General features: G+C 37.8%; 1 pseudogene; it reads left to right on the plus strand.

The window, feature by feature from the left end:
• Positions 1 to 649: 649 nt before the first annotated feature.
• Positions 650 to 1,636, plus strand: LOC100665558 (olfactory receptor 2W1-like; annotated as a pseudogene).
• The last annotated feature ends 23,763 nt before the right edge of the window (positions 1,637 to 25,399 follow it).

Here is a 25,399-nt window from a genome sequence, read left to right on the forward strand (position 1 = left end):
GGTGGAAATTTTAAAAAGTGAGGAGATAGTTAACATCTTTTTGCATTCAGATTCACCAGTTTGGTGGTAAGTTAGGTACTGAGGATAAGGGAGATGAAGGTACCAAAGAGAAATGTCAGATTTCTTATATAACAAGCTCTGAGATCAAAGGTTCTTTTCACTAACGTGTGGAAAAGAGGAACACTTACTTCAGTCTGACATTAGCCAATAGATGGATTTGTAGGTGAATTCTCTTGCCAAATAAAAGAATATGTTCATTATATCAAGTAACTGTAGGGAATCATAGGGTCACATCATTTTAGAACCACATCGATTCCAAACTCTGACATTTACTTGTATGTGAACTCCCCTAGGTCACCTAGATGAAAAATGTAATTATGAGCTCATACGCATAAAAGAAGCTGCAAGAAATACCAGATTACCTGACTGGCATATTTTCTACCCATTCATATTTCCAATTATTAACATAAATTCCCTCCTTTTGTTTATTTTTATATTTCATTAAATCACCGTGCCTGTGTTGATAAATTATTTTTTCTTCTCCTTCTCCTCCTTCTTCTTTTTTCTCCTCTTTCTTTTCTCTTTCTCCTTCTGCCTCCTCCTCCTCCTTCCTTTCCTTCTCAATTTAGGATGTAGACATTGAAGGACCATGGACAAAAACAATTAGAGTTCTCTACATGGGTTTATTCTGCTTGGCTTCTCTGATCATCCCAAACTGGAGATGGTCCTGTCAGGAGCTGTCACTTTCTTTTACTTAATTACACTGATGGGTAACACAGCCATCATTCTTGCATCTCTCCTGGGTTCCCATCTGCACACACCAATGTATTTATTCCTTAGGAATTTATCTTTCCTAGATCTGTGTTTAACCACTAGCATCATACCTCAGATGCTGGTTAACTTGTGGGGACGTGATAAGACCATCAGCTACGTGGGTTGTGTCATTCAACTCTATGTTTATATGTGGTTGGGCTCCATTGAGTGCCTTCTCCTGGTTGTCATGTCCTATGATCATTTTATAGCTATTTGTAAACCCTTGCATTACTTGGTAACCATGAACCCACACTTGTGTCTCAAGATGATTATTGTGGTATGGGGTATTAGTTTGACCAATTCTGTGTGGTATTAAGTACACTCACATTGAATTTGCCTAGATGTGGAAGCAGCCTTCTGGATCATTTCTTGTGTGAGTTGCCAGCTGTAGTCAAGATAGCATGTGCAGACACAACAGCAGTTGAAATGTATGTTTTTGCCTTAGGCATTGTCATTGTCCTTATACTCCTCCTCCTTATTCTTGTATCTTATGGTTACATTGCCCAAGCTGTGCTTAGAATGAAGTCAAAAGCAAGCCAAAGAAAAGCAATTAATACCTGTGGATCTCATCTCACTGTGGTGTCCATCTTCTATGTAACTGTCATCTATATGTACCTACAGCCAGGTAACAGTACCTCCAAAGACCAGGGCAATTTCCTCACCCTCTTTTATAGCATCCTCACTCCAAGTCTCAACCCCCTCATCTACACCTTGAGGAATAAGGACATGAAGGATGCACTGAAGAAGCTCATGAGAGTTAACTATGAATCTACAAAAATAAAGAGGAACTAGGAAGCAAAAAAAAAAAAGTTAACTTATATAGGCAATGAAATATGTCTTCAAATTGGCTTAATTTTTACTGACACAAGTAATCCGTAGATCACAGAGATCAGTTAACATAATAATTCTCTCATGCAAATCTTTTGTGATTACCAACAATATTGTAACCATTCTACTTAGCTGTTTTTTACCTGTTTTTTTTTTTTTTTATTGGAATGTGTTCAGGCAAAATGAGTCAGTAGGAATTTTTATTTTTGCTTGACTATAATACAAAGGGGGAGGTAAATATAAACTTGAATACACTGAAATTATTCTCAAGTCCTATGGAAACTGTTTTGGTTATCCAGTTTTGTATTTTCACTGCTAATGCTTGGATCTGCAGTGCTATAGACCTTACCAGTTTCATGCATAGTATGATTTGTTCATTAAATAATAATATACAGATATTGCTTTCTATATTAAATGTTTTGTGAGGCCATACAAATATTTGGAAACCCTGGTGGTGTAGTGTTTAAGAGCCACAGCTGCTAACCAACGTCAACAGCTCAAATCCACCAGGCGCTCCTTGGAAACTCTATGGGGCATTTCTACTCTGTCCTATAGGGTCACTATGAGCTGGAATCGACTCTACAGCAGTGGGTTGTTTTTTGGATACAAATATTTGTGTGTATTTGGTGCAGGACAATTCAACCTGTAAAACAGTGATTGTCGTAAGCACCACCTGTGTGGTGTGATGAATCACTTTTCTGTGGCCTCTCTAGCCATGTTCTTATAACTCCCACCCAAGTGATTGGGTGGGACTGTATGAGAGGGTAATTTTAGCCCACCAAGGAGGTTGGTCAGTTTTGTCATCCTGCTGGGCTTGAAATGAGCCACCCCAGAGGCGGGCAGGAGAGGATCCCACCACCACCAAGGAAGGACACCCAGAAGTGGAAAGCATGTCCTTTGGATTTGGCATCCTTACACTGAGAAGCTCCTGGACCCAGGAGACAGAGTGAGCTGTAACCCTAATGATGGTGAGAAGCGGTAGCAGGAGAGACTGGCAGGAAAGATCACACAATGGGCTTCCCTGCCCATGGAGTGAGGAAGCTGAGTGCCTTTGGGCAGAGGCAGAGGGCCAGGGAGAGGCGTGCTTGTGAGCATGCCTGGAAAGTGGCTGTTCTGATGGAAGAATTGTATCCTGAGCATTCCTGAACCTGAATTGTAACCTGTTACTTCCCTAATAAACTCCATAATCGTGTGCATTTGTCAGTGAGTTCTGTGTGGCCATTGCAATGAATTATCGAACCTAGCAGAGAAGTAGAGAGTGCTGCAGGAGAGATGGTTGGTGTCAGAACTGGTGAAGACAGTGAAGAGAGAAGGCTTGTCTGACCTTGGCCTCATAAGAATCAGCCTTGGGCTCTTGATCTTGATTCTCCTTCCCCCTTGTGAGGCTGGAGGAAATCAGACACTGCCCCCATGCCATTTTTACAACCTGAAACGATTTACTCCTTGTTCAGTGGAACTTGATATAAGTGTCTTGAGTTAAGAATCTTTAATATTTAATAGAATTACTTCTTTAATACAATACATCAGAGAGAGAAGGCACAATTAAAGGGATTTAAAGGTGACAACACAATCTTATTCATTTTTGCTTCATTTGTGAGACATTTATTTCATGACTGTGAAATTGAAAAAAAGAGAATATGACCAGTTTGAGATTAATAAAGTTTTCACATTGATTGATCGAATCACAAAATTTTTGTGACCTTTGAGAAATGTGATAATATTTATATGAAATCAGGATTTCATACACTGGGTAAATCTTTTTATTTCCAATTATCATGATATAGTATCTAACTTTATGTAGGGAAATGTGGTGACCTTGGTATTAAACTTTGATTTTTCTATGATATGATATCTTTAAAAGATTTCATGTTTAGTCATTGCAATCAATCTAGATAGACTGGAAGGATACATTGTTGGATTCTAAAAGTAACATAATATTTTTCTCATGTGTCACTTCATAATTTTTGTAATGTAAAAAAGAGGAGTCTTTGGATAATTATTTCCTTTCCCAATCAGAACAACAAGTAATGATGCACATACAATATGTTTAATATCATGTAGAATATTCTCAATGTCCTTATCTTTCACATAACATCTCTTTTACAGTTGTTTTCAGAAACAGGTCATCAGCTCACCAAAAAGAGACCACAGAGGTAATGTAAGTTCTGTGTTCCTGATGTATATAACCTAGCCATCCCATGCAATACTTATGAATTTGGAAAGTATGTTCTTACTCTTAATACAATTTATAACCAATAATGTTAGATGATATATTAGGTCATTTAATAACTTTAAAAATCCATGTACATAAAAATATAACTGTAATGGGCTCTTAGGAGAGCATTCCATTTTATACCAGTAATTATTTCTATTCCTACGTGTGCCTAGTTTTATTTTCTCCTTGATTTGAGTCTCTTCCACATTTGGGGTGCAAATAAAACTAATATTTCAAAGACTTAATCTCTTTTTTTTATTTCTCTGAAATAAATGTATAGAGCTACACTACTACAGTAAATTACAATAAATCATTTAAATATATTGACCTTCTATAAACTAATCTGTACTATTGGGTGTTAGGAATATTATCAAGAAGGTTGGCCTGATCTCATGCTTGAGGACTAGCTTTTACCCTGAAAAGTTAAGTAATAATAGAATAGGAAATAACAATAACAGGAAAATTAAATATGATTTTCTCTTGAATTAGAAGTTGCTTTTCTGACAAAGGTCTCATACCAACATTCATAAGAATTTACCACAGACTCTCTAGCTCATTTAATGTCAATGCCTTACAAGCACAGAGTCAGTATTTTTGAAGGTGCATAAAGTGAATAAAGGGGAAGGAAAGAGTGAAAAAAATGGTAACCCTAGATAGGACTCAGATAACCAGAATTTGAGTTCAAAATTTACCTGAGAAAAAAAATCACTTAATATTTCTAAGCCTTTATTTTCTTAAATTTAACATGGACGTTAAAACAGTCTTACACAACTGTAGTTGAATTGAGACTCAAAAAAGATTAGCCATTTAATGACAGTAGTATGTCAGTAGATAGAATATATTTATTGACTGCCTGTAAGTATATATAATATGATATTATGTAACAACATGCAGAACAGGGTATGGAAATGCCTGTAGAGAGGGCTTAGTAAATTCATAAGAAAATGACACATGATGACCTCCCTTTTTCCCTGTCATTTCTTTCACTGATTTACTAAGTTTAGCTTTATTGTCTTTATCTCTTCTTTATCATTGGCTAAAACCACCCAGAATAAATAATACAAGATACCTCTTGTGTATGGAGGGGATATGGGGGCAGGACAATGCTGGAGTACCAGGCTCATACTTGAATCCAGGGGTGGTCCTGAGGTCAGTATGTAACAAATTTGATGAATGAAAGCAACTTTACGATTTCTGCTCCCTGTGTTATAAATAAAAATGGAGGACAGTTCGTATAAGCACAAGCACAGACCTTTTATATGTTTGTTTAAAAATCACATAATTAGAAGGCTAAGTGCTGAATTACTTAGCACTAATTATATGTGCAAAGGTTCTTCAGGAAAGTGAGGGATCACTCTGATTTGGAGAAAATGAAAATGTATTCATAAAGCAGATTCTCTAAGATCTGAATTTGGCAGAAGAGATCCAGGTAAAAAGAAGAGTGTGGCAAGGCTACAAAGGTTAAAAACAAGCACAGATACGAACAGTATAAGTAAATAAAACAAAAAAAAAGCCAAACCCAGTACCGTCGAGCCGATTCCGACTCATAGCGACCCTATAGGACAGAGTAGAACTGCCCCATAGAGTTTCCAAGGAGCGCCTGGCAGATTCGAATTGCCGACCCTTTGGTTTGCAACAGTAACACTGAACCACTATGCCACTAGGGTTTCCATGAGCAAATAGCCTTAGGAAATAAAAGCGAATTGCTAAATGCAGACCCGATTAAATAATCCTTAAACGGGTATGCATGGGATGTCTACTGTGTGGCAGGCAGTGTGAAAAACCACCTTTTGTGTTTGACTCTTATACAGTTAACACGTGGGCACTACTGTCTTGCTTTAGGAAAGAAAATCATCAGGAGAGCAATATATTACTTAATTTTCCTTCTGTGAGCATTGTTCACTAGAAAATCAAGTACATATGCCTGAAAACTAGCCTGAAAAAGAAAACCAAACGAATCATTCGCCTTTGAAAACTACTAAATTCAAACCCTCCTGTGAAAACCATTTATGTAAACTTCATTTTATGTAAATAAAGTGGTGGATGGACATACATTTTCAAGTGCATCTACTAACAGAACAAAACCTGGCATATATCTTACAAGCAACACATCACAATAATCAGGGCATCAGAATACTCAGGCATATTAAATGTCAATTGTTGTTTCTGTCAGCTGCTGTAGAGTTGATCCCCACTCATGGTAACTCCATGTCTGCATAGTACAACTGCTCCAAAGGTTTTCAGAGCTGTGACCTTTTGGAAGCAGGTTGCCAGGCCTGTCTTCTGAGGTGCCTCTGAGTGGACTCAAACCACCAACCTTTTGGCTAGTTGTCGAGTACTTAACTGTTAGTGCCATCCATGGACTCCTTTAAGTATCATATATTGTATGTGTCAGACTGGAAATACAAAAATAAGTAAAAAACATATCTTCTAAGCTATTCCCATTTTGTAGAGGACTTAAATATATACGCATCATCTATACAATCATTTTCTTTTATCCTAAATATATGTCATAAGTTATATAGGGTTCTAATCTTCTTAATAAATGATGATGATTAAAAACTCAAAAAGATAGGCAGTGGCAATAGTGTATTGGGTGTCCAACACAGGGAAATTGTAGAAGCCCTTAGAATTTTTTTTCTTACAGCATGGCTTGCAATACCTTAGCAATCCCCAAGTATAGATCCTTCCGTTGTTAGTCTAGTGAATTGTCATTAAAAAAATTGAGAACCAAAGATATATAGATGTGTTATCAACTATATTGAGCTATTCCTTTTTTTTTTTAATTTTGTTGCGCATTTTTTTTTTAAGTGAAAGCTTACAAATCAAGTCAGTGTTTCATACAAAAATTTATGTATACCTTGCCATATACTCCTAGTTATTCTCCCCCTAATGAGACAGCACACTCCTTCTGTCTACACTGTATTTTTGTGTCCATTTGGACAGCTTCTGACCCCCTCTGCCCTCTCATCTCCCCTCCAAACAGGAGATGCCAACACAGTCTCGTGTGTCTACTTGATCCAAGAAGCTCACTCCTTACTAGTATCAATTTCTATCCCATACTCCAGTACAATCCCTGTCTGAAGAGTTGGTTTTGGGAATGGTTCCTGTCTTGGGCTAACAGAAGGTCTGGGACTATGACTTCAGGGGTCCTTCTAGTCTCAGTCAGACCATTAAGCCTGGTCTTTTTATAAGAACTCGAGGCCTACATCCCACTGCTCTCCTGCTCCCTCAGGGGTTCTCTGTTGTGTTCCCTGTCAGGGCAGTCATTGGTTGTAGCCAGGCACCATCCAGTTCTTCTGGTCTCAGGCTGATGTAGTCTCTGGTTTATGTGTCCGTTTCTGTCTTGTGGGCTCATAATCACCTTGTGTCTTTGGTGTTCTTCATTCTCCTTTGGTCCAGGTGGGTTGAGACCAATTGATGCATCTTAGATGGCTGCTTGCTAGCATTTTAGAGACCAGATGTCACTCCCCAAAGTGGGATGCAGAATGTTTTCTTAATAGATTTTATTATGCCAGTTGATCTAGATGTTCCCTGAAACCATGGTCCCCAAACACCCACCCCTGCTATGCTGGCCTTCTAAGCATTCAGTTTATTCAGGAAACTGCTTTTGGTTTAGTCCAGTTGTGCTGATCTCTCCTGTATTGTGTGTTGTCTTTCCCTTCACCTGAAGTAGTTCTTATCTACTATCTAATTAGTGAAAACCCCTCTCCCTCTCTCAATCCCTCCTCCCTCTCATAACCATCAAAGAATATTTTCTTCTCTGTTTAAACTATTTTTTGAGTTATTGTAATAGTGGTCTTATACAATATTTCTCCTTTTGCAACTGATTATGAGCTATTATATTCTGAATAATCAAAGACAGCTACTGCTTGATCTCATCTGACACCTAAAAACAAATACTACCTTGGGACAAGTTGGCTGGATTTATAGGATGATGCTATTTTCTTATGCTGATAATGTTAGTTTTAAAATAAGGAAATATAAAATGAGGAAAAATATTCTAAAATTCACGCACGGCGATATGCATAGCTATGTAATGCCAAGTAAGTAATTTAAGTTTACCTGTTATTGGCTAATTAAATAAACATAGGGGTGGGTCAGATTAAGCTTCACAATGTTTTATCATTTAACTTAAGAAGACGCTTCAGAAAGAGGTATAATTGATGTTTCAAAGCCTATTTACTAGAAATTCTTTTTCAGCTTTCCTTCATGAATTAAAATATTATCAATCTGATTCATCTTCCCTCAAGGCAAAATTTCCACGCGTTTCTCATACAGTACTAGTTGTTTCATTTCCTTGGCTAATTTCAATCCACCTTAACTTGCAAATTTGCTGTTACCTTAAGCAAGTTATTTTCCTTCTCTGAGCCTTTGTTTCCTCATCTGAAATGGATGTAATAGCTATTGCATAGATGAGAAGATTAACTGGAAAAAAAAAAATGTAAAACACGAAGGGAAGCCCTTCATGCACAGTAGGCTATTTGGTTATTTCCATCTCTTCACCTGCATTTTATGCACATACACACTGGAGAGGTATAATTGACCAGAAAAGGCTAATTTTTATACTCTGAATATGAGAGAACTGAATTTGCATAAAATTTGTGTCTTTACTGAAGGAAATGTCATTTTAACTTTTCAGAACAAAATAATTAGATTGCATTGAATTAGCTTAGTCATAACTTAAGCTCAGTTTATAAGTCTTTCAATTGAATTACTTATTACCTACCATAGACATTTATTTCCTCCACTAAGTTACCTATGGAGCCCTGGTGGCGCAACGGTTAAGAGCCAAGGTTGCTATCTAAAAGGTCAGCAGTTTGAATCCACCAGCCGCTTCTTGGAAACTCGGTGGGCTGTTCTACTCGGTCCTACAGGAACACTGTGAGTTGGAATGACTCGGTGGTAATGGGCTTTGTTGGGTTTTTCAGTTACCTATATCACTGTTTCTCTTTTGGAGAAACTTCCATGATACATCCTACCTCCATCTCTAGAAGCCAAAGTACCATATATTCCCTGTCCCTACACCATGTACCATGGAAGTTTATGTCTGGGCACTAGGCCTAAGACTTGGTGAAATTATTTAGACACCAGATGAAGGATACATAATGGAGATAAAGGAGACAAACTAAATCGTAATGGTATATGCTCATAAGGGGTATCAGGGTGTATATTAGTATTCTTTAAGCAGTGTATATACACTTTATACAACTTATGTATGCCTTTTGTGATGTTCTCAAATTACCTATGTGTAAGTCAGTATTATGTAGCTTCTATAGTGTTTTTTAAACTGCTATGATGCTTTTAAACACCTACGTATGGGTCACTTGCAATGTGAAGTTGGAAATATAGAGAATTTCTGTACTTAGAAAAATGTACACTTCTATAATGCTCTTTAGCCATTAAGTGTAAGTCATTAGAAAGTTGTTCTAGCCTTGGAAATATATAATAGAAGTGTATGAAGTGTGTGGTAAGCAAGAACATAAATATGTCACAAAACAATTTCCATAATTTTTAATTAATTAAATTTCTGTAAACTTACTTTGGGACATGGGTATGTTATACAACTATTCCCTAATTGGCAATAAAAGACATTATTAACTCAAATCTCTTTATATTAGCAAAACATACATGTTACACAACAATTCCCTAACTGGCAGTAAAACATACTAATCCTGGTTGAACATGACTACACCCAAGCTTTACCTTGTGAAGTCAAGATAAAGAAAGTGTATGTATACCTTTGATTTCTGTTCACTTGCTGGAGAAGAAGACACTGGCAAAAGGTCTCTTTGGCTCTCTCTGAAGACTGAGAGCCTGCTGAGATACTGCCTGCCACAACTGGTGTTGGACTTTAGCTATATGTACCCCTTCTGAGTTTAAGGGGTGGTCAAGTCTTTCTCTCTGAGGTTACTCATTAAAGGTATAGCATGGAGTCTAAAGTTTGAACTCTAATTATTGAACTAACATTATAACTGCTAATTCTGATTCTTTAGTGCTAAATGCATGTCGTGAGGTCTTACTTGTGTGCATTGCCATGACTATCTTGCAGTAAGCTAAATGAGTTTATACACGACAAACCTGATCATTTCTTTAATTTTAAGTTAAAAATCCCCCAGAAGAATACATAATTTATAAATGTGTTGACATAAGTTTATTTCATATATATGAATATATCATATACTAAGTAAATAAATATATGAAATATTTCTTTAAGTATTCAAGTATTTCCTTAGGGTAAAACATACTGTAATGTTTTCATTAAACACATTGAACATATTTGTGAATTTTTTTCATTATAGTTTTGTTTCTATTTTTCCACTTTTCTTTTTATTGTATCTAATTATATATTAAAATACTGTTAGCAGGAAACAAAATACCTCAAGAAATACAATATATTGGTAACATTAATTTGAAATTGATTCACTAGCACATAGAACAATAAGTAAGCTGCATACTATGTTTAGCAATTGTTAGAATATTGTTCATCTAAAAATATGTGACCAAAAAAAAAAAAAAAAATCACCATGTTTGGAAAGTGGAGAACTTGAAATATTTTTTCCCTTGGCTTTGGAATGCAATAGTTCCTCTAATAATACAAATTCCATTAAACATAAATATACTAGTTAATGAATCATATACATTTTTTTTTCCCCATCACCCATGACAGAGTAACTGTAGGCAGAAAAAAAAAAAAAAGAGACAGACAAAGAGGCGTGCAAGCAGAGACGAATGGAAAGGTCCTTGCTAACCCTCAAACCTCCTAAATAAACACAAGGACACAAAATTAATAAATAAAGAATAATAGTTTATTCTTAAAGTATTACACCAGGCAATTGAAGTAAACCAAAATCTTGTAGAGTACATATTTGTATTTAAAAGATAAATGATTTCTCCAGGGTAAGGATAGAAAAAATTACAGTTTCCATTGAGATCTAGATGGATTTTTTTTTTTTTACACAGAATCAGTCTAAAGTCTGAAGAAGATTGCTGAAGAAAACATTTTACATCTTATTGACACTGTGTGAGTATCACAGTATATTATTGACACAATAAAAAGGTCATTCTCAAAAGGGCATTTAAATTTTACCCTGAAAAAGATAGTTTTAATCCTGTAGCAAAACCCAGTCAGATTTACAGTCATGTAAAAACAAACATGCGGTTTGATTGATTCTTTTTATGTGGCCTTCTAGCCGTGGTCTTGTAACTCCCACCCAGGTGGTTGGGTAGGACTATGTGATAGGGTAATTCTGGCCCACCAAGGGGATTGGTCAGTTTTGCCTTAAGAGAGAGCCAATTCCAGAGAAGAGAAGAGGGTCCCACAATCCCCTAGGAAGAGCAGTGGAGATCTCATCCTTTGGACTTTGGAGCCCTGTGCTGAGAAGCTCCTGGAAGTGTAACAAATGCCACACGGGTTCTTGTCCTGTCTTATTAGCTGATTGAAATAAGACAGATACTAATTGCAAAGGAAACAGCAGCAAGTTTATTGTCTGTGCACACAAGGAGGGCGTGGGGTCTAGTAACCATAAGGCCACGTGCTCACCATCTAAAGGGCCTGGGGAGCTTTTTGTTTCCAGTGGCAACAGGGTTGGGTTTTGTACCCGGAACTTTCCGCCATTAGCCCTCCCATACCCATATTTGGGGGTCCGGATATTAAATCATCTTCCGTTGGATACGAGTGTAGTGCGACCCCTGGCTTCTAAAACGGAATTGGGTGAAATCATGGGCTGGGAAATATTGTTCCTTCCAGTGACAATCAGGTCTGGAGGTCAGTTGAAGGATGTGATTTTTTTCAGTCTGCTGATGCTTCAAGGTGTAGCTCGGGCTAGCTCAGTGGATGACGCCACTACCTGCTGTGATTTCCTGCAAAATTGCTCAAAACAAGCTTGTGGTTAGCAAGACAAAGAAAGGGGGGAAGGGGTGTTGATTGGGATTTTAGGAAGCAGGAGACAGAGAGAGAGAGAGACAGAGAGCAAGCTATGATCCTGAAGATGGTGAGAACCCTTGGCAGGAGAGATGCAGCAGCAGCAACCTGGCAGCAGGAGACAGCTTGGTAGGGTGCCTGGCCCACGGAGAGAGAAAGCTGAGTGCCTGTGGGGACAGGCCTAGGGCCAGGGAGAAGTGTGCCTTCAAGCACAGGTGGAAAGAGGTTGCCCCAATGGAAGAACTGTATCCTGAGTGTTCCTCAGCCTGAGTTGTCACTGTTACTTCCCTAATAAGCCCTATAATCATGAGTATGGTCTATGAGTTCTGTGTGGCCTTTGTGATGAATTATTGAACCCAGTAGAGAGCACTGTGGCAGAAACGGTTGGTGTCAGAACTGGTAAAAATGGCAGAGAAAGGAGTTTTGTCTGGTCTACACTTCATGGGAGTGGGCCTTGTGCTGTTTATCTTGGTTCTCCTTACCCCTTGTGGGGCTGGAGGAGGTCAGACACCACCTCCAGGCCATTTTTTTTACAAAATACAAGTAGAAAATAATTCGCCTTGTTCAAAATAAAGGAAAAGTTTCCTTTCCTCCCCTCTTCTTTCAGAATTTACTTCAAATAACTTGTCACTGTAAACTACTTCTCTGTTTCTTTGCAAAGTATGTAAATCTAAGGTGCTAACCTTCAGCCACCTCTTTAAAATGTAGCTTCAGGTAATTCTCCTCTACCTCCCAGTTTCCTGGAAAGAAATTAGCATAACTTCTGGTATCCTGCTGTAAAGATCCTAGAAAATTAGCAATTTTATCTTGCACACTTGAATATACTGGGTTGTATTCACATAGCTATGTAGCCTCAGATTCCTTTCAGTTTTTGCAGATAGGTTGATTACCTGCAATGCATTACATTCTGGCTTAAGACTGATTCAGTAATAAAATTTTTCTTTCAGAAACCAAAGACACAAGGGGAGATTACTCCAAAGGACTAATGGACACAACTACCACAGCCTCCACCAGACTGAGTCCAGCACAACTAGATGGTGCCTGGCTATCACCACCAAAAGCTCTGACAGGGATCAAATAGAGGGTCCTGGACAGAGTGGGGGAAAAATGTAGAACAAAATCCTAACTCACACACACACAAAAAAGGCCAGATTTACTAGTCTGAGAGAGACAGGAGAAACCCTGAGATTATGGCTCCCTGACATTGTTTTAGCTCAGTAATGAAGTTACCCCTGAGGTTCAACCTTCAGCCAAAGATTAGACAGGTCAGTAAAACAAAAGGAGACTAAATGGGCACACCAGCCTCGGGACAAACATGAGAAGACAGGAGGGACAGGAAAGCTGGTAATAGGAAACCCAAGGCTGAGAAGGGGAGAGTGTTGAAATGTGGGATTGGCAACCAATGTCTCAAAACAATATGTGTACTAAATGTTTAATGAGAAGCTAGTTTGCTCTGTAAACCTTCACCTAAAGTACAAAACAAAAACAAAAACAGACTTTTCTTTCTCTTCTATATTTGTGGAGACGTTTTCTGGGTTGGGGATAGATTTTGCTTTAAATTATATTTCTTCAACAGTCACAGGCATGTTTTTTTGAATACCTTTTCATGTTTTGAAAATTTGCCACTTATAGATGTTTTGCCTCCCCCACAGTAGACACTGGATCTCATTCTTCCAGTGTCCTTTGTAGTATAGGCGCAGGTGTGTAACCTAGAATATACAATTAGATGTATCTGCTTGACTTTGGGTTGGAAATGAGCAACCTGAGGAAGCAGGTGCCACACAAAATAGACCTCTTGAGGATGGTGGAAAAGGAGGCACCTGGATTTTAGAGGCAGCCGTGGCAGGTTTCTGTTCTCCAGACTTGAAAGGTATTTTAAATTATACTTTAGAATTATTATTATGGAAGCTGCACTCAGGAAATGAAGTGACGCATTGCATTGGGCAAATCTTCTGCAAAAGATCCCTTTAAAGTGTTAAAAAGCAAAGATGCCACTTAAAGGACTAAGGTGCGCCTCATACTCCAGCCATGGTGTTTTCAATCACCTCTTATGCATGCAAAAGCTGGACAATGAAAAAGGAAGACGGAAGAAGAATTGATGCTTTTGAATTACAGTGTTGGTGAAGAATATTGAATACACCATGGACTGCCAGAAGAATGAACAAATCTGTCTTGGAAGAAATACAGACAGAATGCTCCTTAGAAGCAAGGATGATTGTGAGGTTGGTGCAGGACTGGGAAGTGTTTTGTTCTGTTGTGCATAGGCTCACTATGTGTTGGAACCAACCTGACAACACCTAATAACAAAATTATTATATTTTGCTTGTTTAGAGTAATGTTGTCTTTGCATACTGATCTTGACCAAGGCAAACTCCCACGCAGTCAACTTGTCATCTGCAAATACTGATTGATTTGTCCATTTGGTTCTAATTCGTAAAACTAATTAATTTATTTTGTCTTATTACATTGGTATAAAAACTTACAGTGCAATGTTGACTACTAGAAAGAAAGAAAATTCTTGATTTTATTTCTAATTTTAAAATGAGAAATTAAAAAAAAATATCACCAACTTGAATGTTTGCTACAGGTTTTATATAAAGATATTTATTTTAAGAAAGCTTAATTCTCAGCTCATCAAAAGATTTTGTTTCAAATGAATGCTGAATTTTACTGAATGCTCTTTTAGGAATTTATTAAAGTGATTAACGATTTCCCCTTTAACATATTAATGTTAATTTGGTGGATTATATTGGCTGATATTATTATCCTTGCATTCCTAGATGATAGCACACTTGATTACAACCCATTTTTTTGTTGTTGTTGAATTCAAATGGCTAAATTTATATTTAGGATTTTGGTAGTTATCCTCATGAATGAGATTATCCTATGTACCTTTCAACTGTTTCGTTTCGTTTTTTTTTCTCCTCATGGTTGTTGTAATCTTATGAAAGGAATTGGATAGCACGTCTTCTTGTTTTTTCCTAGACACTGAAGTGGTTTTTTAATAAAAACCACTAATGATAGGGCCTTTCTCTGTTCCAAGAAACTTTGGTAAAATGTACTGTCATAGTGAAACACCAGTCTGACACTCAGTTTGAAGTGAAAACAAAAAGTTCTATTGTAGGAAGTGTTTTGCAAAATGGGACTTGTTACCGCACCCAAGCAGGGTACAGTAATTTCTGACACATGAGAGAAGAGAGTTTTCATGGGTGACGTGAACAAAGACCGTAGGCTTACAAGCATGAAAGAGGGATACATGGCAAAATCTATAAGAAGGTTGTTAAAATATAATCTTTCTCAAACTTTCTTCTTAACATTAGTAAGTCTATTAGTTAATGTCTTGGTGTATTGAACAAGGTGTTCTGTCAGGAACAATTGAATCAACTTTCTGTTAAAACTGCATGTTTGTCTCTCCCTCTTATCTTAAAGCAACAAACAAGCTACACTTCTGCTTGTCTTGTTTCTGATTCTAAAGAAAAGCCTTTCCTAGTATTACTACTAAATTTTTTTTTTTAAGATTCTTTTTGTCATATTAAGGAAGTTCCTTCCAATTTCTGTTCTGATAAGATTTCTTTTTCTCTTTTAAAAATCATGACTGGATGTTGTATTTTACCAATGCATATTCTACACCTACTGAGATAGTCTTTTTCTTTAGCATGTTAGTGTTGGAAATTATATAGATTGATATTCTAATATTAAATCAGACTTCCATTTCTAAGACAACCCTAAGATGATATTGATTTATATCCCATTTTTTCATTTAATTTGCTTTACAGCTATTTGTTTATTTATTTATTTATTAGTCAGAAGATTAGCCTTAAAAATTCCTAGCTCTCATCCCGACAATATAATTATATAACTCTTGATTTGCTTGGTATTCAGTATTTTCATTGTTATGCCTATTTAAATATCATTCCCAGCTGAACAGCTTAGTGTAGCATTACATTTCCTTTTTTATATAGCTTTCCTATTTTCAGATTTTAAAATTGTCTTATTTTTTGTTTGCTTAGTTTTTTTTTTAGTTTACTATGCACTTATCATTGATATATACTCAATGACTAAGAAACGTAAATGTTTTCTCAATATTCAAATAATTAATGTATCAATTTTATTTTCCTTTTCAAAACATCTCAGTGGGCCTTTCTGCATTCTGCTTTCTCTGACTGGTGTTCTCTTGGACTGTTATAGGACTCTCATCTTGTGATCACTAAGTATTTCCTTTGCTGTATTTTCTTTAATTTAAAAAAATTAATATTAAGTGTTTCCTTTGCTGACTGCATTGAATATTCTTTGTCTAGATCCTTGAAAACTGCTTGGTGCAACACATCTTCTAAGGGGTTTGCAACATTCATTTTTAAAAGACTTTACATGTCTGAAAATGTCTTAATTTTATTCTGATGCTTGACTGATAATTTGGCCAGGTATAGAGATTCAGGTGTGAATCATTTTCCAACAGAATTGTAATGGCATTTTCCCAGTGATATTACAGCTTTGAAGATGGTTGTTAAGGATGATGGCATTATTAACAGCAGCTTTTGTACTTCAGAATTTTTAAATCTCATGATGCTGAAATTTCATCTACTTTGAAAAATCAATGGCCAATTAAGACCAGGAGCAAAGGCCCTGAGATTGGAGGGTGCCTGTTTGAGGAATAGAAAAGAGACTGGTGTGTTAGAGGAGAAGCAAGTAAAAGAGAAATAGTCTATACTACCAGGGAGGAAATAGGCTGTTGGGTGCGGAACCTAGAGACTTAGTAAGACAGAGAACAGAGGGGCCCCCAAATCTGCAAACAAAGTAACGAGAAATGGGCCAGGGCCCAGAAACAAAGCCAATCCCCAGAACAATGGGGCAGGGTATCTAAAAATAGCCTGCACACTTGTTTAAAGTTGCCTTTCAGAAGCAGCTGGAGAAAACCAGGACCAGGGACATGCCCAGAACATCCACCTGTGATCGCTGTGTGACCTTCCACCAGGGGCAGTGAGGGGCTACAGCCCCTGCCAGGGAATCGAACCCAGGGAGCTAGAGACGGTGCAGGAGTGACACCCCTTAATAAGTCCTGTTAGGATCCCAGAGACCTCCGAGACAGGAGCCATCTTGGAGCACCACTGCGTGCGAACCTTAGTTAACATATCCCGACCTGTGCCTCTACATAAACATTTTAAAAACTCGGGCCTGTCTTTGGTTCTGTGAGATAGTCGTATGCATTGCTCTAGGCCCTCCCTGTCTCTCCTTGCAAGCCTCTTCAATAAAGCCTTCCTCATGCGGAAAACTACGTGCCTTACCTGCTCATTCTTGACCAGTGAGAGACATGAACCTTATTCCAGCAAGATAATGGCCATTTTTCACAATGAAAGCTTATGTATTCAAGTTTTGGGAAAGCAATATCTTTAAGAATTTTAAATTAGGTAATGCTTGATATATACTGTACCAGTCCCTTGCACCTTTACTCTCTGACCCCATTCCTGTCCTTCTGTGATATTCTATTTACCGTAGGGGTCTGGGACTTTGCTTGGCATATCTCTGCTGGACAATCTCATACATCTATGGTCAGCTGATGGATTGATTGGCAGCTGGGCGATCTAAGATGGCCTTACACATCTGGGAGTTGGCAGGCTGTTGCTGGGGCATCTCAGTTCTCTTTTACTTGTTCTGTCATGTAAACATAACTTGGGTTGATTAATATGGTTGAGTCAGTGTTTCAAGTACAAGAGAATGAGACTCAATGTGCAAGTGCTTTAAAGCATTTTTTGTTAATTGTGGTAATACATGTAACAAAAATTTGTTACTTTAACCATTTTTAAGTGTACAATTAAACAGTAATAATAACTTTCTCAAATTTGTGCAACCATTGTGCAAATATTTACAAAATTTTTTCATTGTCCCAGATGGAAACAGGATACCCATTAAACAATAACCCCCCCTTTTCCCCTCACCCTAGCTCCTTAGTAAACTCTAATCTATTTCCTGTCTCTATGAATTTGGCTATATTAGATAAAAAAAAAAGATATTTCATATAAAAGAATCATACAATACCTGCCCTTTGGTGTCTGACATTTCAATTAACATGATGTTCTCAAGATTCATCAATATTGTAGCATGCAATAAATTTCATTCCTTTTTATAGCAAGATAATATTCTATTGTATATATATATATATATCATATTTTGTTTATCCATTCATCTCTTGATGGACACTTGAGTTGTTTCCACCTTTAGGCTATTGTGAACAGTGCTGCTATGAACACTGGTATACAAATATCTATTTGAGTCCCTGCTTTCAATTCTTTTGTGTGTATGCCTAGCAGAATCGCTGGGTTACGTGCTAGTTCTCCCCATGCATCTGTCAGTTGGTCATTTTGTGGGGGCTTGTGTATTGCTCTGCACCTGGAACCTATGCCAATGTTATTCCAATAACAGCAGAATCACCCATGGTGGATAAGGTTTAGCTGAACTTCCAGAACAAGACAGATTAGGAAGAAGGACCGGGCAGTCTGCTTCTGAAAAAAATTAGCAGGTGAAACCTTCTGAATAGCAGTGAAACACTGTCTGATATAGTGGAAAGAGGCAATGCAAAAGCTCAATATCATCAGTTAGAACAAGGCCAGGGCCTGGCTGCAGGACAGACATTCAATTGATCATATGCAAGTTCAAGTGGAAGCTGAAGAAAATTCGAACAAGTCCATGGCAGTCACAATACAACCTTGAGTATATACCACCTGAATTTAGAGACCATCTGAAGAATAGATTTGACACATTGAACACTAATGACAAAAGACCAAACAAGTTGTGGAATGAGATCAAGGACATCATCCATGAAGAAAGCAAGAGGTCATTAAAAAGACAGCAAAGAAAAAAAAAAGATGAGAATGAATGTCAGAAGAGATTCTAATATTTGCTCTTGAAGGTCGAGTGGCTAAAGTGAATGGAAGAAGCAATGAAATAAAAGAGCTGAACATAAGATTTCAAAGGGCTGCTCAACAAGGCAAAGTATGATAAAAACATGCAAAGATCTGAAATTAGAAAACCAACAGGGAAGAATGTGCTCAGCATTTCTCAAGCTGAAAGAACTGAAGAAAAAATTCACCCCTCAACTTCCGATAGTGAAAGATTCTATGGGCAAAATACTGAACGATGCAGGAAGCATCAAAAGAAGATGAAATGAATACAGAGTACCAAAAAGAATTGGACAACATTCACTCATTTCAGGAGGTAGCATATGATCAAGAACAGATGGTACTGAAGGAAGAAGTCCAAGCCACGCTGAAGACATTGGCAAAAAACAAGCCTTCAGGAATTCACGGAATACCAATTGAGATGTTACAACAAACACAAGCAGCTCTGGAAGTGTTCACTAGTCTATGCCAAGAAATTTGGAACACAGCTACCTGGCCAACCAATTAGAAGAGATCCATATTTAAGTCTATTTCAAAGAAAGCTGATCCTACTGAATATGGAAAGTGTCGAACAATATAATTAAAATCACACTCAAGTAAAATTTTGCTGAAGATTGTTTTAAAGGGGTTGCAGTAGTACATCAACAGGGAACTGCCAGAAATTCAAGGCAGATTCAGAAGAGGTCGTGGAATGAGGAATATCAGTGCTGAAATCGGATGGATGTATACTGGCTGTCTTAGTTATCTAGTAGTGCTATAACAGAGGTACCACTAGTGGATGGCTTTAACAAAGAGAAATTTATTTCCTCATAGTCTAAATAGCTTACAAGTCCAAATTCAGGGCGTTAGCTCCAGGGGAGGCTTTCACTCTCTGTCGGCTCTGGAGGAAGATACTTGTCCTCAATCTTCCCATGGCTGAGGAGCTTCTCAGGTTCAGGAACCCCAGGTCCAAAGGACGTGCTTTGTTCCCAGTGCTTCTTTCTTGGTGGTATGAGGTCCCCAACTCTCTGCTTGCATCCCTTTCATTTTATCTCTCGAGAGATAAAAGGTGGTGCAGGCCACACCCCAGGGTGGAACAGGGAAGTGATCTAACTAAGGGTATTGTTAAAATGCCACCCTAATCCCCTCAATATAAAATTACAATCACAAAATGGAGGACAACCACACATGGTCTAACCAAGTTGATACACAAATTTTGGGGGGACATAATTCAATCCATGACACTGGCTGAAAGCAGACAATACCAGAAAGATGTTGTGATTGTTAAGGTTGTGTTTCAAGTTGACTGGGCCATGATTCTCAGTGTTTTGGCAGTCCTATGCTGCTGTGATCACTTCCATGCTGAGATGTGATATAAAGTGATCACCTCTGTAATGGGATCTTCTGTGAGTAGCCAATCAGGTGAAAGGGAATTTCCTTGATGTGTGGCCTGCATCAATTTTAAGGGGACATCCTGGCAAGGCTAGAGGGCTTTTGCTCAGTGTGGATCCTGTAGCCAGCTTCAATTTGCCTGATCTCCAATTCTTGTGGTTTGAACTAGCAGCTTACCTGCAGTCTTGCTTGCTGATCTTGGAATTCATTGATCTTTGCAGCCTGTGAGCAAGAGCCCTGCTCTCTGCCCTGCCAATCTTGGATGGGACAGCCCTACAGCTAGGTGAATTAGGAGAAGCCTTTATCCTGACCCATGGACTTAGGGCATTCCAGCCTCTACAACTGCGTGAGCCATTTCCTTGATATCTCTCTCTCTATATATATACATTTACATGCTTTACTGGTTTTGCTTCACTAGAAACCCATCCTAAGATGTTTGGTACCAAGAGTGGTTTGTAGAGGTACAAAGTTATAAGAATGAGTTTTCTAAATTATTTCTCAAGCCTGGTTAGTATTAAAGATATTGATGACTCTGCTTCCAGTAGTAACGAGGGCACTGCTAATCCATGGTGCAAGGTGGCAATACAAATATGCAAAATATCACCAATAGTAGTTGACGTATTGATGAAAGGTGAGGCTTGGTGACTGCATGTGTGATACCTTTCTAGAATTTTGTCAGAATGAGAAGTATAAGGAAGCTTGTTGGTTGTTCCTACTTTCCCTAGACAAACTGGTGAAACAAAGAGATGAGCTAAGGGCTTCAGAATCAAAAGTCAAGTGACTCATAAATGACCTCGAAGTTTCCACTCATGCCTTGAAAGAAAGCCTATCTTGTTGATATTGATATTGTACAAAACCAAACCCAGAGTCTTATTGTAAGAGTGGTTGAATTACAACCTCAAGAGGTGTCTGAAGTTAAAGGGATGGCATTGAATGGGAAGAACTGGAATCCTTAAACTTGGATTGGGGACATATGGGTAGATAATCAGGGAGCTGGAGACACTCAGCCCCTAAATTCCATTCAGTCTTTCCTGCCAACAGAACCAGCCCTCTCACTCCCATCTGAAGGGATATTCCATGTCTGTCTGCAAAATCACCCTCCCAATAAAACCATTAAGTTTTCCACCACTATTTAATGAAATTAACCAAGCTGTGTCTAAAGGGCCCTTGTCTGCGTCATTGCCTGGGGCATCGCAAGAGGCAGATGGTTTACAAGACAATATTGAATGTTCTTCAAACATTTCCCCATCACCAATTCTGGCTTCCAGACCTATACATAGACTTAAGCCCCAATGAGCCCCAAAAGGTGAAGTATAATGTGTGGCTCAGGGGAGGTATGCTACGCTTCAAAAGAACTGCTTGACTTTTCTAATATGTACTAACAGAAACCTGGAGAATGTATGTGGGAATGGCTATTAAGAGTATGGAATAATGGTGCAAGGAACATGAAGATGGACCAGTCTGAGTTTACTGGTATGGGTCCACTACACAGATTCTTCATTCAATGTTTCAGCTCAAGAAGTTAGGAAAGCATTGATTACATGAGTCACGGAAGCATTGACTACATGGAAGCCTACACTAAACCAAGTTGAAGTACAAGACATGCTTTGGTATACTGGAGAAGAAGGCATCCAAAGGCTTAGGGAAATTGGAATGCTAGAGTGGATTTATCAGGTTAGACTCACGGGTCCACACATGGAGTGCCCAGAGGGCACACCTTTACTCCAATGTTGAGGAACAAATTTGTGAAGGGAGCCCTAGCATCCTTGAAGACTACTGTGATTGCTATTTTGTGTAAGTTATATCTGACAGTGGCAACTGCCCTAACTGAATTAAGACACTTAACTCCAATTGGGTTGGTTGGGCCCCCCTAGTGATAGGGGTGAAGCGACAGCTCTCACTGGACAAAGACAAGGTGGGCGTGGTTACCATAATGGACAGCAGAATCAACACAGTAAACAGAAGAGTCTGACTCCTATGGACTTATGGCATTTTCTACTTAGTCATGGAGTCCCTAAGAGTGAAATAGATAGGAAATATACTCAATATTTTCTTGATCTGTACAAGTGGAAGAATTCTAGATCAAGTGAACAGCGGTGTAAATTGAATAGCCAGAAAAGAGAGTCATGGCTCCTCAGTCAATTCCAAGGCTTGAGCGAGTTTAAAGACTCACAATCCCTTGAATGAAGGGGAGGCTGAGTCCCCTTGAGGAAGGACTTCAATACAAAGCTCAAAACTTATATTATTAATTTTCTACCAGCCTTCCCCAAAGGAATCTATGCCCTTTTAGGAGAGTGACAGTTCTTCGGCAAAAGGAAATAATCAGACTTTTTGGAGACTAGTGGATACTGGCTGTGAACAGACACTAACTCCAGGGGACCTAAAAATTCACTGTGGATCACCAGTCAGAGTGGGGGCATATGGAGTTCAGATTATTAATGGAGTCGTAGCTCAAGTCTGCCTCACAGTAGATCCATTGTGTTCCTGAACCCATTCTGTAGTGATTTCCCTAGTTCCAGAATGCATAATTGGAATAGATATACCCAGCAACTCACAGAACCCCCACACTGAATCCCTGACAAATGGAGTAAGTTCTATAATGGTAGGAAAAGCCAAGTGGAAGGCATTAGAACTGCCCCTACCTAGGAAAATAGTAAACAAAAAGCAATACCTCAATCCTGGAGGGATTGTAGAGATTAATGCCACTGTAAAGGAGTTGAAATTTGTAGGGGTGGTGATTCTCCCTGAAGAATTCCCTGAAGAATTGCCTTATTTCCTCTTACAGCTATGTGATATTCTGGAGGGGGAGAAATGAATGATGGAAGCACCATGTTTTGATTTACTGATGGTGGTCCTTTGGATGGTTCATTACTGTTTTGTGGAAAATTGAAAACATGTTGTATTTGTTTACAGAGTTTCCCTGAATGAGTGTGAACAGTGTTTTTAGTCCTAGATGAAGAGCTCAATGTTTGTTGTTACAATCTAGAAAAGTAGATAGAGAAATTTTCAAAGTACCCAATTCTTTCTCACTTGTAAAGAGGACTCTTGGGATCTCATTACAGAGCTGGCTTGGTTGAGCTATGGTTGATGGTAGGGCTCATTTTCTCCAAGTCCCTAGGGATTCTGTCACCTGGAGGACCAGAACTCATAAGATATATTTTATTCTTATGCTCAATGCAGGTATTTATATGTTTGAAATGTTTCATCTTAGTTCACTAAATTAAGATTGTTTCATTGTTCAGTGATGAGAAGATAACCACATTTAAATGTGCATCCTGAGACAGTCTATTTGTGCTTATCTGTTTTATTAATTACTGGTGGTACGCAATTTTAATTCAACGAAGGTCTTTTAACTTAATGACCATAAACCAACCCAGAAAAATTATCAGAGCACACAGTTGCTCCAGAATCCAGGGCTTAAATAGTGACATCTCAGATACTAGCAAACTAATTGTCATAGGCACTGAAGGAGTTGAATCACCAATGGTGACCATCAAGGCAAAGGCATGAAATAAAAATATAAATTTCTTATAACCCTCAATGTACTGTTTAGAGCTTCAAAGATTGAATGTCTTCTCTTTCACAGACAAGAAAGTCCTTGGGTGTCAGAGCTTGGAGGTCACAGAGAACTATTAGAGGTACCTTATTTACATATTTACTCAGAGCACATTTGTTTCCAAATCACTGTGTACACTATTAATGGTATGATTATTTTATAGAGTCAGTATATGTTAAAATTCTAGTGTTGGAATTATACATTATTTAACAATAAATTTTGTCATTTGTAATACATTCACTGCCTAGAGAAAAAAAATTAAAAATATACTTTCTCATTTCCCTGTCCTATAGCTTTCCTTCATATTGAGTACATTTTGCATTTATTAAATTTGTCCTTGTGAAATGTCAGCAAATGGTCTAATTCTCCAACTGTTTCATCAACTGGCTTTTTCTATAGCAGTTTAGTGAAGTTAATTGGATGCAGTCCTGAGTGGGTTAGATAATCTTTCTTGATGATCTGAATTTCCACACAATGTTGGGAATTATTATTCACTTCTTTCTTTTTCTTAATTGGAGTCCCTGGGTCGTTGAAATAGTTAATGTACTCTATAACCAAAAGGTTGGAGTGTCGAGTTCACCCAGAAGTGCCTTGGAATTATCTGATTTCTTTTTGTAATATTTCTCTAGAATTTGTGGGTTAATTTAAAGTCAGAACAAGCAGTGACTTTGTGACAGGTTTCATCCCCTTACCTGAAGTCTCACATTCAAGAAGGAGAAGTCCTCTCGAAAATCTGTACCTCAACCATCTCAGGAAAAAGCGCAGTTCATGGTGGCATTGCAGGGAACACAGGAGAGTGCTGAAACCTGGAGAGCAAATGTTGAACCAGAATCTGTTTTCTTGAGTGGGCTTTGCACTGGTGGAGAAATAGAACGCCAGGGGACCTCTCTCTGGAGCACAGTAATGCAAATCTTTAATAACTCTTGGAAAATAATGCGTGTTATTTGGTAAAATAATTTCTCAGAGGTAGAAGAAAGAAAACTTAGATCTATATAGGCTGATTCTTCTGGCTTTCTGCCAGAAATCAGGTTAAATAAATATTGTAAATCTCTGCAGAAACATTCTCCTTTCTGTCTATATTATGAAAGAAAGATAAAAGCTATTCTCTATTATAAGGGGTGCACATGAAGCTATTTCTTGATTTGTGATTTCAGACATTTTGATTAGCAGAAATAAAAAAGAAAAAGTATAGATTAAATTAAGAAAGAATTGAAATATTGAATTTTATTCATAGTGATTGTGGAGTTAGGAAAGATACTTTGGATCTTTTTCTAAATCTCATAATGTACATGGAAAATTATCTGAGATTCCCAATCTCAGGAGGAGTTTTTGTTGTTTTCTGATTTATCTATGGGGGCAGAGGTGATTATGATATAGTCAAGGAGTTAACATCATGGAATTGACTTTAATTTTAAAAGAATTAACATTTTTGCATTTATATAATCGTAATTTAGATTTCATATAATTTGTTTAATTTAAAAATTCAATTAAACTAAAAAATTTATATAATTCATTAATTTTTCATATGCTTGTGTTATATTTATTTGTGTTTTATTCAGAAGTTAAGCAGAATTATATATACAAACATGTTTGTCAAAATAAACATTATTCATCCTTCTGCTCAGATATTATCTCATGGTATGTGATACATTTCAGAAAGTTATTGTTTTTCTTTCTGGCCAACTTGGTCAATGGCAGAAATCAGGCTCAAATATTTATTCTTGGAAAGCAAATTCTGAGGAAATTACCCAATGTCTATATTAAAATCATGATGTTGACCGGTAAATTTGGTTAGTCTA

Source organism: Loxodonta africana, chromosome 1 (genome assembly GCF_030014295.1).
Source record: "Loxodonta africana isolate mLoxAfr1 chromosome 1, mLoxAfr1.hap2, whole genome shotgun sequence".
NCBI lineage: Eukaryota > Metazoa > Chordata > Mammalia > Proboscidea > Elephantidae > Loxodonta > Loxodonta africana.